Source organism: Mustela erminea, chromosome 5 (genome assembly GCF_009829155.1).
Source record: "Mustela erminea isolate mMusErm1 chromosome 5, mMusErm1.Pri, whole genome shotgun sequence".
Lineage (NCBI taxonomy): Eukaryota > Metazoa > Chordata > Mammalia > Carnivora > Mustelidae > Mustela > Mustela erminea.
Genome location: NC_045618.1, coordinates 41,161,554 through 41,180,277, shown reverse-complemented (window position 1 = coordinate 41,180,277; position 18,724 = coordinate 41,161,554). Strand labels below are relative to the sequence as shown.

Genomic DNA, 18,724 nt, shown 5'->3' with positions numbered 1-18,724 from the left:
AGATTTTTGATGACTGTTTCAGTCTCCTTACTGGATATGGGTCTGTTCAGGTTTTCTATTTCTTCCTGGTTCAGTTGTGGTAGTTTATAGGTCTCTAGGAATGCATCCATTTCTTCCAGATTGTCAAATTTGTTGGTGTAGAGTTGCTCATAGTATGTTCTTATAATTGTCTGTATTTCTTTGGTGTTAGTTGTGATCTCTCCTCTTTCATTCATGATTTTATTTATTTGGGTCCTTTGTCTTTTCTTTTTGATAAGTCTGGCCAGGGGTTTATCAATCTTATTAATTCTTTCAAAGAACCAGCTCCTAGTTTCGTTAATTTGTTCTGTTGTTTTTCTGGTTTCTATTTCATTGATTTCTGCTCTGATCTTTATTTATTAATCTCTCTTCTCCTGCTGGGTTTAGGCTTTCTTTCTTGTTCTTTCTCCAGCTCCTTTAGGTGTAGGGTTAGGTTGTGTACCTGAGACCTTTCTTGTTTCTTGAGAAAGACTTGTACCTATATATATTTTCCTCTCAGGACCGCCTTTGTTGTGTCCCACAGATTTTGAACCTTTGTGTTTTCATTATCATTTGTTTCCATTAATTTTTTCAATTCTTCTTTAATTTCCTGGTTTACCCATTCATTTTTTAGAAGGATGATGTTTAGTCTCCATGTATTTGGATTCTTTCCAAATTTCCTCTTGTGATTGAGTTCTAGTTTCAGAGCATTGTGGTCTGAAAATATGCAGGGAATGATCCCAATCTTTTGATACCGGTTGAGACCTCATTTAGGACCGAGGATGTGATCTATTCTGGAGAATGTTCCATGTGCACTGGAGAAGAATGTGTATTCTGTTGCTTTGGGATGAAATGTTCTGAATATATTTGTGATGTCCATCTGGTCCAGTGTGTCATTTAAGGCCTTTATTTCCTTGTTGATCTTTTGCTTGGATGATCTGTCCATATCTGTGAGGGGAGTGTTAAAGTCCCTACTATTATTGTATTATTGTTGATGTGTTTTTTTGATTTCGTTATTAATTGGTTTATATAGTTGGCTGCTCCCATGTTAGGGGCATAGACATTTAAAATTCTTAGATCTTCTTGTTGGACAGATCCTTTGAGTATGATATAGTGTCCTTCCTCATCTCTTATTATAGTCTTTGGCTTAAAATCTAATTGATCTGATATAAGGATTGCCACCCCAGCTTTCTTCTGATGTCCATTAGCATGGTAAATTGTTTTCCACCCCCTCACTTTAAATCTGGAGGTGTCTTCGGGTCTAAAATGAGTTTCTTGTAGGCAACATATAGATGGGTTTTGTTTTTTTATCCATTCTGATACCCTGTGTCTTTTGATTGGGGCATTTAGCCCATTAACATTCAGAGTAACTATTGAGAGATATGAATTTAGTGCCATTGTATTGCCTGTAAGGTGACTGTTACTGTATATTGTCTCTGTTCCTTTATGATCTACCACTTTTAGGCTCTCTCTTTGCTTGGAGGACCCCTTTCAATATTTCCTGTAGAGCTGGTTTGGTATTTGCAAATTCTTTCAGTGTTTGCTTGTCCTGGAAGCTTTTTATCTCTCCTTCTATTTTCAATGGTAGCCTAGCTGGATATAGTATTCTTGGCTGCATGTTTTTCTCGTTTAGTGCTCTGAATATATCATGCCAGCTCTTTCTGGCCTGCCAGGTCTCTGTGGATAAGTCTACTGCCAATCTAATATTTTTACCATTGTATGTTACAGACTTTTCTTCCCGGACTGCTTTCAGGATTTTCTCTTGTCACTAAGACTTGTAAATTTTACTATTAGGTGATGGGGTGTGAACCTATTCTTGTTGATTTTGAGGGGGGTTCTCTGCACCTCCTGGATTTTGATGCGTATTCCCTTTGCCATATTAGGGAAATTCTTTACAATAATTCTCTTCAATATACCTTCTACTCCCCTCTCTCTTTATTCTTTGTCTGGAATCCCAATTATTCTAATGTTGTTTCATCTTATGGCGTCACTTATTTCTTGAATTCTCCCCTCATGGTCCAGTAGCTATTTGTCCCTCTTTTGCTCAGCTTCTTTATTCTCTGTCATTTGGTCTTCTATATCACCAATTCTTCCTTCTGCCTCATTTATCCTAGCAGTGAGAGCCTCCATTAATAGCTTTTTTGATTTCAACTTGGTTAGATTTTAGTTCTTTTATTTCTCCAGAAAGGGCTTTTATATCTCCCAAGATGGTTCTCTAATATCTTCCATGCCTTTTTTGAGCCCAGCTAGAACCTTAAGAATAGTCATTCTGAACTCTAGATCTGACATATTACCAATGTCTGTATTGATTAGGTCCCTAGCCTATGGTACTGCCTCTTGTTCTTTTTTTTTGTGATGAATTTTTCCGCCTTGTCATTTTGTCCAGATAAGAGTATATGAAGGAGCAAGTAAAATACTAAAAGGGTGGCAAAGACCCAGGAAAATACGCTTTAACCAAATCAGAAGAGATCCCAAATTGTGGGGGGGAGAAAGGGGATAAAAAGAGGTTCAGGAAAAAGAAAGAAAGAAAGAAAGAAAACGAATAAAGAAAAAATATAAAAAATAAAAATATATATATATATATTAGATAAACTAGTTTAAAAATGTTAAAATAGGGACGCCTGGGTGGCTCAGTTGGTTAAGCGGCTGCCTTCGGCTCAGGTCATGATCCCAGCGTCCTGGGATCGAGTCCCACATCGGGCTCCTTGCTTGGTGGGGAGCCTGCTTCTCCCTCTGCCTCTGCCTGCCACTCTGTCTGCCTGTGCTTGCTCTCGCTTCTCTCTCTATGACAAATAAATAAAATAAAATCTTTTAAAAAAATGTTAAAATAGAAAAGGGTAAAAGTTAAAAAAAATTAGCAGAAGAAGAGAAAAAAAAATTGAAAAAGAAAAAAAATTAAATTAACTGCAAGACTAAAGAATCATTGGGAGAAAGCCATGAGTTCCATGCTTTGCTTTCTCCTCCTCTGGAATTCTGCTGCTCTCCTTGGTATTGAAACCGCACTTCTTGGTAGGTGAACTTGGTCTTGGCTGGATTTCTTGTTGATCTTCTGGGGGAGGGGCCTGGTGTAGTGATTCTCAAGTGTCTTTGCCCCACGCGGAATTGTACTGCCCTTACCAGGGGCCAGGCTGAGTAATCAGCGTGGGTTTGCTTTCAGGAGCTTTTGTTCCCTGAGCGCTTTCTGAGGAGTTCCGGAGGACGGGAATGAAAATGGCGGCCTCCTAGTCTCCGGCCCAGAGCTGAGAGCCCAGGGCCCCACTCCTCAGTGAGCCCTCAGAGAATAGCGCCCAATTACTCCCGTCTCCCTGGCCTCCGGCCGCATTCTGAGCTCACCGAGCCTGCCACCAGTTCAAGGTAGCCCCGAGCTGTGAGCTTACTGTTGGCTCTGTCTCTGTAGCCGGCTTCCCCATTCTAATACCTGCGAGCTCTGCAACACTCAGACACCCCCGATCCTTCTGTGACCCCGTGGGACCTGAGGCCACGCTGACCCCACGTGGGCTTCACCCAGGTTTAGCCTCTGGAGCGATGTCCCTCAGCAGAACAGACTTTTAAAAGTCCCAATTTTGTGCTCCGTTGCTCTGCCCCTTGCCGGGGCCTGGTCCCTCCCCTCCATGGTCTATCTTCCCGTCGCTTTGGATTCACCTCTCCACCAGTCCTACCTTTCAGAAAGTGGTTGATTTTCTGTTTCCAGAATTGCTGTTCTTCTTCTCTTCGATCTCCCATTGGATTAGTAGATGTTTGCAATCTTTAGATAAGCTATCTAGCTGATCTCCTGCTACCTGAAGTAGTCTCAGCCTGCTACTTCTCCTCCATCTTGACCCCTCCTCTCAAATAAATAACATCTTAAAAAAATTAAGAGATGGGTATCCCCTGTTTTCCTCATACTATATTCCTACTTTACTTTATGACATACCTATGTGTGTGTTAAATCCAAAGAAGATTTTTACTTTTACAAAAAAGACTGCTACTATACTATTGTAGATCTCTCAAAAAAGCAAAATGGCTTAACAGAAACTTTCAGAAAGCAGGGGATACTCTTCCCTTTACACCATGTGGCTTATGAGAGTTTTTCCTGGGGACACTCTACTTTCACACAGTCGGAGGAAACATGTACTCTCGTGGGTTCTAGTCAACTTCCCATTCATGCGGCCATACTTATTGTCATTAGTGCAATCTTGAAAAGATAAAGGGCATCCAACACCAAGCTGATTTAATTATACTTATGGGAAAATTTTTTTAAATTAAGGCACTTATTCACTTGTTGGTTCTGTGAAAGAGCCAAAACCAGGAGAGGTTAGAAGGTGGTACTTGCAAAGGGAGATAGAAGTGCCACTGGGAGGACTGAGGGCAGGTAGAAAGCAGAAACACACAGTGACAAGCAAATAGCATTAATTGTAGGACAATCAGGAAAAACCTGCTACACAATCAAATGAGTGGCAGAATAAGAAAGCCTGGCCTTTGTGGGGTTAAAGCAGGTGGGATCCTAATGCCAAAGGAAAGACATACATACAAACATAACACTCCTCTGGAAGGTGTTGAGTGAGGCCCGAAAAGCTCAGATTAATTGGCATCCCATTCTCCACACCCATGCACAAAAACATTTTCTTCTGTTCTCTGCAATGGAAGCAAATGGGGAACAGGATGATATCCGGGATTTATGCACAAAGTCAATTTCCAGGGACTGTCCAGGGCACATTCAAACTGATCACCGACTCCTACAAAAATATTCCTCTCCCTCACCATGTGATTTTAATTAGCTACCTGGCTTCTCCAGGCCTCAGTTTCCTCCCTGTGTTGAAACTCTGACCCTAAGCCTTAGCCCTAAACCCACAAACCCTGAATCTGAAAGACCAGCTCTTTCAATTCAGAAATTCTCTGATCCTGATGCCTGGCTTCTCTGTCCTGGGAGCAGCATGTCTCAGCCATGGTTTAAGAATCCTTAACTGGCAGCAGAGCTCACCAAGGAAGGAAGGAAAGAGGAAACAACTACAAGTGAGGGGCCAGCTGGGAAGATTCTGGAAATGGAAGCCCATGTGGAAATGAGGAGGCCCCAGCCAGGTCAGTGACAATGGGGATAAGAAGAGTGAATAGAGGAAGAATTAAAAAGCACTGCAGGGATAGATCTGAGGAGACTTAAAAACCAAACCTGGAAGCTTGGAGACTTCTGACCCAAAGTTCACTGTGGTGACCCCAGGTCACACCAGCCCAGAAGGGAAAAGTCAGTCATGCTGAAGTATAATTTTCACAAAATGTCAAAACTGACTCTTCACACATATACACCGAACATGCACCAAAATCTTATTCGACTCACTCACTAACGAGAGAGGGGAAGGAAAAAGGTCCATGTGGCTCAAAGAACAACCCGAGAAGCTGACTATGTGTAGACATTTATAAGGAAATGTTAGAACAAAATTTCTAGTTTAGATACAGAACCGGTCAATGCCCCTGAGAGGATAGAAGATCCTAATAGTGGGGATCTGCCTTCTACTGAGCAAAAATGAATGGCCTCTCTACACAACAAGACCTGGAAATTACCAGGTAAGTTCACAGAGTCTGAGGCCTTAACTAATAGGAAATAGGAAAACCAAATACATACTCATTCTTCTAAATTAGTGGTTTTCAACCAGGATAGAGTTTGTCTTCCAGGGGACACTTGGTATTATATGGAGGCATGTTTGGTCATAACTCAGCACGCTGGTAGCCAGGGGTGGGGAGGCCCCAGGCGGGGTGGGGGCGAGGGTGATTGGCACCTCATGAGTGAAGGTCAGGGGTGCTGGTAAACACCCTACAGTGCACAGGACAGGCCCCACAACAACAAATTATCCTGCCCCAAGGATCAACAGTGTCAAGCGTGAGAGGCCTTGCCCTAGATGTTTACCCCTGAAGGGCTAGTTAAAGAATGCATCAGGGGCGCCTGGGTGGCTCAGTGGGTTAAGCAACCGCCTTCGGCTCAGGTCACGGTCCTGGAGTCCCAGGATCGAGTCCCGCATCAGGCTCCCAGCTCCATGGGGAGTCTGCTTCTCCCTCTGACCTTCCCGCCTCTCATGCTCTCTCTCACTGTCTCTCTTTCAAATAAATAAATAAAAATCTTTAAAAAAAAAAAAAAAAAAAAAAGAATGCATCATCATTGTGAGAATATGCTGCCCAACTTTTCTTCTTATTTATAAGATTTATTTTATATTTTTAAAGATTTTATTTATTTATTTATCTGACAGACAGATCACGAGTAGGCAGAAAGGCAGACAGAGAGAGTGGGGGAAGCAGGCTCCCTGCCGAGCTTAGAGCTGGATGCGGGGCTCGATCCCAGGACCCTGAGATCATGACCTGAGCCAAAGGCAGAGGCTTAACCCCCTGTGCCATACAGGTGCCCTGATAAGTTTTAAATACTTTTTATTAACAGTAACAATCAGCCATCTGCCTTCAAAGGAAAGTAGGGTTTTGGGGTTTGGTTTTGTTTTAGATATTATTCTTTTTTACAGAAAGAGAGATAGCATGAGCGAGCAAGCAGGGGCGAGGAGGGGCAAAGGGAGAGAATCCCCAAGCAGACTCCCCACTGAGCACAGGGGCCCTGGTGGGGCTCCATCCCCAACCCCGAGATCATGACCCCTGTCAAAACCAACTGAGCCACCCAGGCATCCTGAAAGTAGACTTCTTTTTACAAATGTTTCACCCAAGTTTTTTTAAAGGTTTTCCCTTAACCAGAAGGACAAAAGAAAAAGTCACTTAAACAGAATGCCCCTCCCTATTCACTGGGTATTTGGTCTTATTAAGCTTGTATAGCAGGTGCTGTTCAAAGACGGGATTTTTTTAGGGAGCATGAAAGTACCTGTAGATTTCTTTAAAACAAGAATATTTAACTGAAAAGAAAGCAAGAAACCGAAAACATGCTCTGATGTAAGTGGATGAAGCTGTGACAAAGATATAGGTCACAGGATGGACAGAACAGGAAGAAGACAGTTGTGCCAATGGCACGCCAGCAGACCCAATACAAACACATCACCTTTCCTCCCATTCCTGCTCCAGCATGAGAGTTCCAAACCTCTGCCAACACCACTGTCCCCTCAAGCACCAAGACCAGACCTTTCAATTACATCTCGGGGTCTTCCTCTTTCCTTCCCATCTGCAGGAATTCACTCACTCAATAAAGCATGTATGGAGCAATTATTGGTAGGCACTGAGCACAGAAAGAGGAGTAGGCAAATTCCTCTATCAGCAGGTTGCCAAGACCCTTGGATTCCTCCTTGATTAGCTCTCCATCCTTACCTCTCACTCCTCTTCTTGTTTTCTCCTTGCTTCAGGCTCTGAAGCCACAGGCTTCTATTCTTCTGCCCCCAGTAGTTTCTCCTGCCTTCAGATCATCACCCTGAAGCATAGTTCTGCCCACGCAGATGCCTGCTAAAACCAAATCTGCAGGAACTTCCCTCTGCGTGCGCTCTGAGTATAAAATGCAATCACCTACACTCCGCAATCAGGCTTCTTCACACTTAACTCCCAGGCTTCCTCGCTCTGATATACTGCCTCGTAAAGCACCATTCATGGCTCCCAGGACAGATGGCAGCTTATTTTTGACAACTCCTTCATCTGTAGGTATCATAAGGCACCAACCAATATCTCTGTCATGCTAGATAAATGTTTACTGGCTCCAAAATAAACATTCCTAGTGTGAAAACAAATTATGATCATCTACAGCATGTCTTCATGAGACAGTTTTAGTAGGTTTTTCATTTTAAAAATAAACTTTGCTACTTCTAAACATTTAAAGGTATAGTTTTAAAAAACGTAAATTTAAAGTAATAAGTTCTTGGGGGGGGGGGATTACACAATCTATTGTCTATGGCTGTGACTTGTATTTTAACCTGACAATGTGCCTGGAACAGAATGGATAAAATGGAACAAAATGGAAAACAATATATACTTTAAATTACTACATATTTTCATGCAGTTGTGAGGCAAATCATTTGGTTACATTGGTAAGCAAATTCAATTAGTATCTGGTAACTCCTATGAATAATTATATATAATTTAGGCAACCTAGAAGGAATGAATAAATTCCAAGAAACATAAAACCTACTAAGACTGAATTATGAAGAAATAGAAAATCTGAACAGACCAATTACTAGTAAGGAAATTGAATCAGTACTCAAAAGCTTCCCAACAAACAAAGGTCCAGGACCAAATGGCTTCCCTGATAAGTTCTACCAAACATTTAAAGAAGAATACTTACTCTCCTCACACTATTCCAAAGTTAGAAGAGGAGGGAACACTTCCAAACTCATTTATGAGCCCAGCATTACCCTGACATCAAAACCAGGCAAGGACACTACAAGAAAAGAAAATTACAGGCCAATATCCCTGATGAACATAAATGCAAAAACCCTCAACAAAATATCAGCAAACCAAATTCAATACTTTAAGAGGGTCATATATCATGATCAAGCGGGATTTACTTCACAGATTCAAAAATGGTTCAACATCCACAAATCAATCACTGTGACACACCAAATTTAAAAACTGGAAGATAAATATATGATCATCTTGATACAGAAAAAAATTCCTGATAATATTCAACAATGTTTTCTGATAAAAACTCTCAACAAAGTAGATTTAAAGGGAACATACTTGAACATAATAAAGGCCATATATGACAAACCCATAGTTAACATTTTACTCCACAGTGAAAAGCTGAAACTTTTCCTCTCTGAGATCAGGAATAAGACAAGGATTCACACTCTTGCCACTTTTATTCAACATAGTATAGAAGGCCTTGGCCACAGAAATTAGGCAAGAAAACAAAAAAGGCATCCAAATTGGTAGGGAGCCAAACTCTGTAGAAGACATGATACTATATACAGAAAATCCTAAAGTTTCCACCAAAAAAGCATTAAAACTAATAAATGAATTCAGTAAATTTCAAGACTTATATATAGAAATATGTTGCATTTCCACATATTAATAACAAAGTAGCAGAAAGATAAATTTTTTTTAAAAATCCCATTTATACTTCCATCAAAAAGGAATAAATTTAATGAAGGTTAAAGAATTGTACTCTAAAAATTACAAGACTCTGATGACAGAAACTGAAAACAACACAAATAAATGGAAAGTTATATTATATAAGCTCACAGATTGAAATAATTGAGAGTGGGGAGCCTCTGGGTGGCTCAGAGGATTAAGCCTCTGCCTTCAGCTCAGGTCATGGTCTCAGGGTCCTGGGATCGAGCCCCATGTCGGGTTCTCTGCATGGCAGGGAGCCTGTTTCTTCCTCTTTCTCTGTCTGCCTTTCTGCCTACTTGTGATCTCTCTCTTTGTGTCAAATAAATAAATAAGATCTTAAAAAAAAATTGAGATTGTTAAAATGTACATACTATCCAAAGCAACCTACATATTTAATGTAATCCCTATCAAAATACCAGTAACATTTTTAACAGAAAAAATAATCCTGAAATCTGTATGTAACCATGATAGTTTGATGGAACCCATATAGCCAAAGTAATCTTGAGAAAGAACAAAGCTGGAAGGATTATAATCCCAGATTACAAGCAATGCTACAAAGCTTAACTAATCAAAACAGTATAATATCAGTACAAAAATAGACACAGAGTTCAATGGAACAGAAGAGAGAGCCCAGAAATAAACTCACACGTATACGGTCAATTAATCTATGACAAAGGAGGCAAGAATATACAGCCTCTTAAAAAAAAAAAAAATGACACTGGGAAAACTGGAGAGCTATATGCAAAAGAATGAACTGGACCAATTTCTCATGCTATACACAAAAATAAACAGAAGATGGATTAAAGACTTAAATGTGAGACCTGAAATCATGTAACTCTTAGAAAGAAACCATAGGCAGTAATCCCTTGGACATCAGCCTCACAACATTTTTCTAGCTATGTCTTTCTTGTCAGGCAAGGAAAACAAAAGCAAAAGAAAGGAATTGGGACTACACCAAACTAAAAAGCTTTTGCACAGTGAAAGAAACCAGCAACAAAATGAAAAGGCAACCTACTGAATAGGAGAAGATTTTTGCCAATGATATATCTGATAAGGGGTTCATATCCAAAATATATAAGGAAGTCATACAAGTCCACACCAAAAAACAGCCTGATTTTAAAAATGTACAGGGGCACCTGGGTGGTTCAGTGCGTTGGGTGTCCAATTCTTGATTTTGACTCAGGTGATGATCTCAGGGTTGTGGGATCAAGCCCCTCAATGGACTCCAGACTCAGCACAGAGTCTGCTTGAGATTCTCTCTCTCCCTCCCCCTACTTGCATAAAAATAAATAAAATCTTTTATAAAAAATGGACAGAGGACCTGAATAGACATTTTCCTTTTTTTTTTTTTTTTTTTTAAGATTTCTCTTAGAGCATGAGAGAGAGAGAAAGTGGGCAGAGGAAGAGAGTCTTCAAGCAGACTCCCTTTAAGCACAGAGTCCAACACAGGGCTCGATCTCATGATCTGTGAGATCGTGATCTGAGAGCCAAAACCAAGAGTCAGATACTTAACAGACTAAGCCATCCAGGTGCCTCCTGAATAGACATTTTTTTTTTTCCTATAGAAGACTTATAGATGGCCAACAGACACAAGAAAAGATGCTCAACATCACTAATCATCACGGAAATGTTAATCAAAACCACAATGAGGTGTCACTTCACACATACCTGGTTAGAATGACTAGTATCAAAGAGTTAAGAAATAACGAGTGCCAACAAGGATGTGGTGAAGAGGAAATTTTCATGCACTCTTGATGGGACTGGTAGAGCCAATCTGGAAAACAGTATGGAGATTTGTCAAAAAAAAACAAAATAGAAATGTCACATGATCCAATAATTCCACTGCTGGATATTTACCCAAGAAAACACAAACATTAATTCAAAAAGATATATGTAACCCTATTTTATTGTAGCATTAATTACAATAGCCAAGATACGGAAGCCACCTAAATGTCCATCAGTAGATAAATGAGGAAGATGTGGTATCAATACACACAATGGAATGTTTCTCAGACATAAAAAGAATGAGCTCTTGTCATTTGGGGCAACGTGGATGGACTAGAGGATATTATACTGAGTGAAATTAGTCAGACAGAAGAAGGCAAATACCATATAATTTCACTTATATGTGGAGCCTAAAAAACAAACGCATAGACACAGACACAGACACACAGACACACACACACACACACAAAACAGTCACAGAGAACAAAGTGGTGGTTTCCAGAAAGGAGGAAGATATGGGGATGGACAAAATAAGTAAACGGGATTAAGAGGTACAAAGTTCTAGTTATAAAATGTCAGTCACGGGGATGTAAAGTACAGCATGGGGAATACAATTAATACTGTAATAACTTTGTATATGGACAGGTAGTAATTACACTTCTCATGGTGAACACCATGTAATGTGCAGAATCACCAAATCACTGTCATACACCTGAAATTAATTAACATTGGGTGTCACGTACACTTCAATTTTAAAAAGAAGAAAAAACATGTTATATATCTATAAGACCATTCGGCCATAAAAAAGAAGGAAATATTGCCAATTGTAAAAACATGAATGGAACCTGAGGCCATTATGTCAAGTGAAATAAACCAGAGAAAGACAAATACCGTATGATCTCCCTTATTAGTGGAATTCAAACAAAACAAAACAACCGACCTCAGGGATTCCAAGAATAGACTGGAGGTTGCCAGTGGCAAGATGTATGGGGTGGGAGAAACAGGTGAAGGTGGTCAACAGGTACAAACTTCCAGCTGCAAGTCCTGGGGATATAATGGAGAGCATGGGAAACTGTCGTTCATAACACTGTATTGTGTATTTGAAAGCTGCCAACAGAGGAGTTCTTAAAAGTTCTTACCACAGAGTGGAAAAGATTTGTAATTCTGTGAGGGGACAGAAGTGTACTAGGCTTATCATTGTGATAATTTCACAATATATACAAATCCCAATCATCATGTTATACACCTGAAATTAATAATGTTATGTGTCAGTTTGTATCACAATAAAACCACTATCACCACCCAGCCCCAACTTTACAGCCATGAGATCATGAGAAAGTTGCTTATTCCTCCAAGGCCCAGTTTCCTGTCTCCAGAGTGGTGTTTGTTGGGGAGGAGATGGTGGGCAGGGGTAAAACAGAAGCACTTCAGAGTTTTGAATTTAATAAGACCCAATGCCCTCCCAGTCATAGAGTCTCCATCCGTAAAGTGCAATGTTGACTATTTTCAAAATTTATAATCTGATCAGTTCAATTAAACATTAACCTTTTCCTTCACTGAATCGATCTTACCAAGACAACCTTCCTATAGGCGATTTGCTACTTAACACTCTGTACAGCACAGCTGCCGCAGAAAATGGAGGGGAGTTAAGTGAAGCTACACACCTACCTTTTTTCTCAAGCTGTGTGTATAAAACCCAGCAATGAGCAGGGAAGCAGTAAACGTTTATTGGGCTGGGAGAAAGACTGAGCTAACACAGTAGTTGAAAGACATGAAAGGGTGGGTGTTTAATCTTGCTCTTCTCACTTCAAGGGAAAACCCACAAAACTTCAAGGGAAAGCCATTTCTCAGACAATGCTGAAATGCAGTGGTGCCAAGTAAACATAGAAGTCCCCACCACAAGCACCCTGGGTCATTTCTGGTGAATCACTGCCTAGATAAGGCAGTCAAGTAAGTCCCATGAAAGGGAAGCGATTAAAACAAAGGGAAATTTAAGTAAAGTCTGAAGTGATCATTTAAATGGATCTGCTTAGAATAGTAGTAATATGTAAATAGGACTGTCTAGGTGTGGTTGACCAGATGGACCTTCCGGCCAGCTGTGATCCCTTCATCCTGTGCTGGCTCTGGCCATGGTCTCCTGAGACCCAGAGCGAAGGAGACAAATGCATCTCAAGAAGGAGATGACAACCAGAAATGTCTCACTTAGAAGCTTGAGACTACTTTTCATGTCTTTTCCTAATACTACATTTCTTCAAAGATGCTGTTGATCATTGGATAATATCATTATTTGACAAGCCACCAAGAAAGAACAAAGCCTGCCACTAAAGCCAAACACAGAGCCTTCTGCTCATTTAGAATGTTTACTTTATGCTTAAAGAGCTCCTCCAGACTTATTTAGGCCCAAATAGCCTACAACCTGTGCTCAGAATCTTTCTCTCTGGGACGGTTACCACTGACAGTAAGTTTGAGGCTGTTGAAGAACAAGTGGGTTTAGTGGGTTTTTCATAGTGGGCTACATTTGTAGTTTTATTTCAGGCTCAACTGAATCACTTTTGTCTGGAAATTGAGCAACTTCTGTTCGAACTCAATAGAAAGTTTCTAACAGATGATTGACCAACTCCTTAATGATAGTTCAAGTCACCTAAGTCAGCGCTTTGAAATCTGAAGAATCTGGCCATTCTTCCTGCTTCCAGGTGCAGTGCTTGGCCTGGGAAAGTACGAGTAAAGTTTTTATGGTCTCATAGCTAACCCTCTTTCTAATCTCTCATAAAATACTTTGTTGGTGTCTTGCAAGAAAATATAAGCCTTTGGTCATTCCTCCAACAATGAACATTTGCTTCTCTGATATGTAATCTATGCCCTTGTACCTTTTTGTGATGCCATATAGTGGTGATGGATTTATGGATGTGTGTGTGTGTGTGTGTGTGTGTGTAGAAGAGTAGAAAATGTATACTTGGAATATGTTTCCTTTACTGTATGTCTATTAGATCTCAGTCAAGCTGTTTTTTTTAAAGACATTGTAAATCACTGACAGATGAATGGGTAAACAAAACATGGTATATACACACAATACTTAAAATTTTGATCAGTTTCCCAATTCAGTACCACAGATAGTTCTTGACAGCTTCTGGACATGCAAAGAAGGCAACATGTTTCCTTACACCACACACAAAAATAGACTCAAAACAAATGAAAGACCTAATGTGAAACAGGTATCCATCAAAAATCCTTGAGAACACAGGCAGCAACCTCTTCCACCTCAGTCACAGCAACTTTTTCCTAGAAACTATCACCAAAGGCAAGGGAAGCAAGAGCAAAAATGAACTATTGGGACTTCATCAAGATCAAAAGCTTCTGCAGCAAAGGAAACAGTCGACAAAATCAAAAGACAACCCAGAGAATGGGACAAGATATTTACAAATGACATATCAGATAAAGGGCTAGTATCCAAAATCTATAAAGAACTTATCAAACTCTACACCCAAGGAACAAATAATCCAATCAAGAAATGGGCAGAAGACATGAACAGACATTTCTGCAAGGAAGACATCCAAATGGCCAACAGACACATGAAAAAGTGTCCAACATCACTCAGCATCTGGGAAATACAAATCAAAACCACAGTGAGATACCATCTCACTCTAGTCAGAATGGTTAAAATTAACCAGTCAGGAAATGACAGGTGCTGGCGAGGATGCAGAGAAAGGGGAACCCTCCTACACTGTTGGTGGGAATGCAAGCTGGTACAGCCACTCTGGAAAATAGTCTGGAGGTTCCTCAAAAAGTTGAAAATAGAGCTACCGTATGACCCTAAAGATACAAATGTAGTGATCCGAAGGGGCACATGCACCTGAATGTTTATAGCAGCAATGTCCACAATAGCCAAACTATGAAAATAACCTAGATGTCCATCAACAGATGAATGGATAAAGAAGATGTGGGGTGTGTGTATACACACACACACACACAGAGAGAGAGAGAGAGAGAGAGAGAGAGAGGAATACTATGCAGCCATCAAAAATGAAATCTTGCCATTTGCAATGACATGGATAGAACTAGAGGGTATTATGTGAAGTGAAATAAGTCAATCAGAGAAAAACAATTATCATATGATCTCACTGATATGAGGAATTTGAGAAACAAGACAGAGGATTATAGGGAAAGGGAGGGGAAAATGAAACAAGAAGAAATCAGAGAGGGAGACAAACCTTAAGAGACTCTTGGTCTCAGGAAACAAACTGACAGTTGCTAGAGTGGAGGTGGGTGGGAGGGGTGGCATGGTGAGGTGTTAGACACTAGGGAGGGTATGTGCTCCAGTGAGCACTGTGAATTGTGTAACCTGTACCCTGAAACAAATACATTATATATTAATTTTTTTTAAGATTTTATTTATTTATTGGACAGAGAGAAATTACAAGTGCACTGAGAGGCAGGCAGAGAGAGAGAGAGAAGGAAGCAGGTTCCCTGCTGAGCAGAGAGCCCGATGCGGGACTCGATCCCAGGACCCTGAGATCATGACCCGAGCCGAAGGCAGCGGCTTAACCCACTGAGCCACCCAGGCGCCCCTATTAATTTTTTTTTAAAAGGCAACATGTTTCTACCTTTAACCTGCTGCTTAATAATAGATAATGTACATTCTATTATTTTTCATAAATATCCTCAAATTAATAGAAACAATTTGTCATCGTGTCCCTGCCACTCATGCTTGTCTATGTAGAAACTATAGAAAATGGTTGGTCCCTGAGAGGAAGAAATCAGCCCTTCTAAAATAACACATAAGTCTGAGCAGATAAGAGTTGAGTGGTTCAAGAAAGTGAGATAAACTTCTAGAAACATAATGGACCCTTTGTGACTTACTAACAGTGGAATCTTTTTCAATAGCATGTTAACTGCTTTTTCAAAGAGCCCCTTCAAGTTTGCTAACTTAGAATTATAGGGGCCACCTTTTCCTTATGGCATAGCACAAAGTCTGTTTGCCTTACCTTAACACTATTTCTCCTCTACAGATACAAGCCGACACTCCGAAGGAATCTGAGGTCATAATCATCGAGGAAGTAAGTTCTATCATTCTGATGTGGTAATAGACTGGTCTGTGGGGGCTGTTCAACTACCCAGTTACTCCTCTCCAAACTTCCTCGAGGCCGTTCTCATAAGTCATCTCAGAGTATTGTAACATTTTGAGTCTGTGGTCTTTTTGTCCCACAGCAAACACAGCACAGGTAGAATTACCTTTCGTCATATAATAATTGTGTAGAGGATTCTAGTCAGTATCTCCATTCTTCTCACACAGGCTCGTGTGGGTGTTTCGCACCCTGTGGGGACCATTACTGAAGGCCTCCAGACTGGGTTCTCTTGTTTCCTGGTAATTATCAGGAAGTCAGAGCTTCTATCTTGTCTCTCTCATGACTGGGCCCCTTCTCCCACACACACCCCCACCTCCCGGTGAATAGTTCCTCAGCCCTGCTCACAACTGTGCTGGGGTGGGGTTCTGGGGGGCAGTCCCTCCTGATCTACTAGCCAGCGCTTGCAGCTCCACTTCTGTGAGAAGATGGCATGCCTCCTCCTCAGGTACCAAGGGAAGTTTGACTTTGTTGTCCACCAAGAAACCACCCCACAACATTGTCCAGGTAGGTCAGACTCCATCGAAATATTTGGAAGAAACTCAGGGAAATTTCATGTAGAAGGGGTATAATTAAAACTATGTCCAGAAAATTAAATTCTTCACAAGCCCCCCGCCCCGCAACTCCTAATTTAGATTTCCTGCTTACCTCATATCCCCTCTGCCTTCCATCCAAAATACCAAGGCCTTGTACTTGTAGGGATTGATTTTACTCCAGTATCCCCCTGCCTTCTGCTTGCTGTAGATTTTCCACAGATGATTCCTGCATCTGGACTCATACCTTGGAGTGTATGAGGTCGAAATGCTGGGGTTTGTGGCTCAGCAGGATATTTGATGATACCTGTCTTTCACCCTCAACCCTTCAGAATAGACCCTGAAGGTGTAATTTTCAGACACTCCACTTTCTTCTCTGAATAGTCCAACACACAGCAGAGAAATGCCAGTTCTGGGACAATACAGTATAAATCTCAAAGGAGGGAGAAAACATGTCTCCCAGTTGTCTCAAGCTTTCCAAGGCACCTCCCTCTCACAATATAGCCAATAGCTATAGTGCACAAAGCAACTATAGTTCTTTCTCTTTGTTCCCTGCTTTCCAAAAGGGGCATAAGCTGATTAGGATAATGCCCTAAGTCTTGCAAATTTGGAAGTGAAAGTTTTCAAATTTGTGACACAAAAATGTGACATTTTTTAGTCCAACATCGTCTTTATACTTTCTGAGGGTGTGTTTGGGAGGAGTGTTGAAATAATTTTATCATTCTAGGTACAGATTGGATAGTTAGACCATATTATTGCCCTTTTAAAAGTTTCTGATACTCTTCTGTCAGGATATGAAGAGAAAAGAAAAGGGATGTTTGTAAAATTTCTATAAAGATGTCATTCTATATTGTATATGGGGTATCTTCTATATAATTATATAAATTATACATACATGAATTATGTGCATAACAATTACATACATATTTGCATGTATATATAAGTATGTGGCTGTGTCCAAGTATACATGTGTATGGCACTGTATAGCTGTTCAAGAATATAAGCCCTTTGAATTCCAAGTATATTAGCCTGAGGCAGATCCTTAAGTGAGCTAACATAGGAACCCTAATTTCTAGGAAATAGCAGGTTCTTCAAGCTTTCCTGCAAATTCTATAAGAGAGTGGGAGCCTTCCACAGAGTAACTTAGACCTCTGAGCAAAGACTTCCATGAATGGTGCACATGGCTTCTTTATTTGGGGGTCTCAGTGTGAGCTTGTACTGTGTTTGGTCTGGGAGGCTGACCCATCTGGGCTTGTCTGGAAGACCTGTGTTAAGGATAGGTCAGGCGTCTGTATGAATCATTGAAGAGCCTGGGGAAGGAGGATAATTATCCTCCTGGAAGTTGGAGAGAAGGACATTATTCTTAGGAAAGAAAGTCAGAGCAAAAAAGGACACAGCCTCCAGGCCCTTGAGAAGGGACAATTTTAAATACAGAAGAGAATCAGGTGCTCAATTTCAGCAACTTCCAAGTGCCAGTTCAGGGCCTCTGAGCTGCAGACACTAAATAGGAGTGAGCACCCAAGCCATGGCTGGGGAAAGTGCCTGTGAAAGATGGAGGCCATGTGACTGGAAGTAACCAGGTGCTTTCAGATGACAAATTAGGTCCATTATTTGTCAATGGGAAGGTATACATAGGAAGAGCACTGGTCTACCGTGCAGTTCCCAAGACCTTCAGGCTAGGATGGTAGCAAGTCCCCAAGTCTAAGTTGCCTATTGGAAGAGTCCTGCCCTAGGCAGGAATGGGCAGGCCTCGTTCTCTGCTCGTGCTGGCTGGGAGCAGCCACGGACTAGGGTAGCCTCACCATTCACAAGGTTGTCAGTCAAAGATGCTTCCTGCAGCTCCTCTTAACAGGTGACATGAGTGGGGCGCTCCACAGCCAGTATGTAACCATTTCTCAAACTTGTTCAGGGAGCAGCCTCGCAAGTTTCCCAGGGGCCTCTCTTCCTGAAGGAAAACGGAAGAGGAAGGGTGGTGGGATGAATTACTGTTTGGTTGCACTATAGACCTGGTACTCACCTTGTCCCATCTACAATCCACTCTACACTGCCTTCACCCTCATCTCTCGCCTCGCGGCAGAGGGCTGTGGGAAACCAAGTCCCTGCTCTTTTTTTTTTTTTTTTTTTAAAGATTTTATTTATTTATTTTTCAGAGAGAGAGCAAGCGAGAGCGAGCACAGGCAGAGAGAGTGGAAGGCAGAGTCAGAGGAAGAAGCAGGCTCCCTGCAGAGCACGGAGCCTGATGTGGGACTCGATCCCAGGACACTGGGATCATGACCTGAGCCGAAGGCAGCTGCTTAACCAACTGAGCCACCCAGGCGTCCCCAAGTCCCTGCTCTTGAAGAGCCAGCACCTGTA

The 18,724-nt window shown here is 41.2% G+C and overlaps 1 protein-coding gene across 3 annotated transcripts in view; it reads right to left on the bottom strand.

Moving 5' to 3' along the window:
* Nucleotides 1-15,717, bottom strand: part of GCNT3 (glucosaminyl (N-acetyl) transferase 3, mucin type) — a 37,094-nt gene extending 21,377 nt beyond the window's left edge. The window contains exon 1 of one of the 3 annotated variants that reach the window (XM_032342715.1): nt 15,699-15,717. The gene's annotated coding sequence lies outside the window, so the exon portion shown is untranslated. Of the gene's footprint in view, nt 1-3,656; nt 3,681-10,659; nt 10,695-15,698 lie in introns of those variants that run through there. The other 2 variants (XM_032342714.1, XM_032342716.1) reach the window with 2 other exon arrangements.
* Between the last annotated feature and the right edge of the window lie 3,007 nt (nt 15,718-18,724).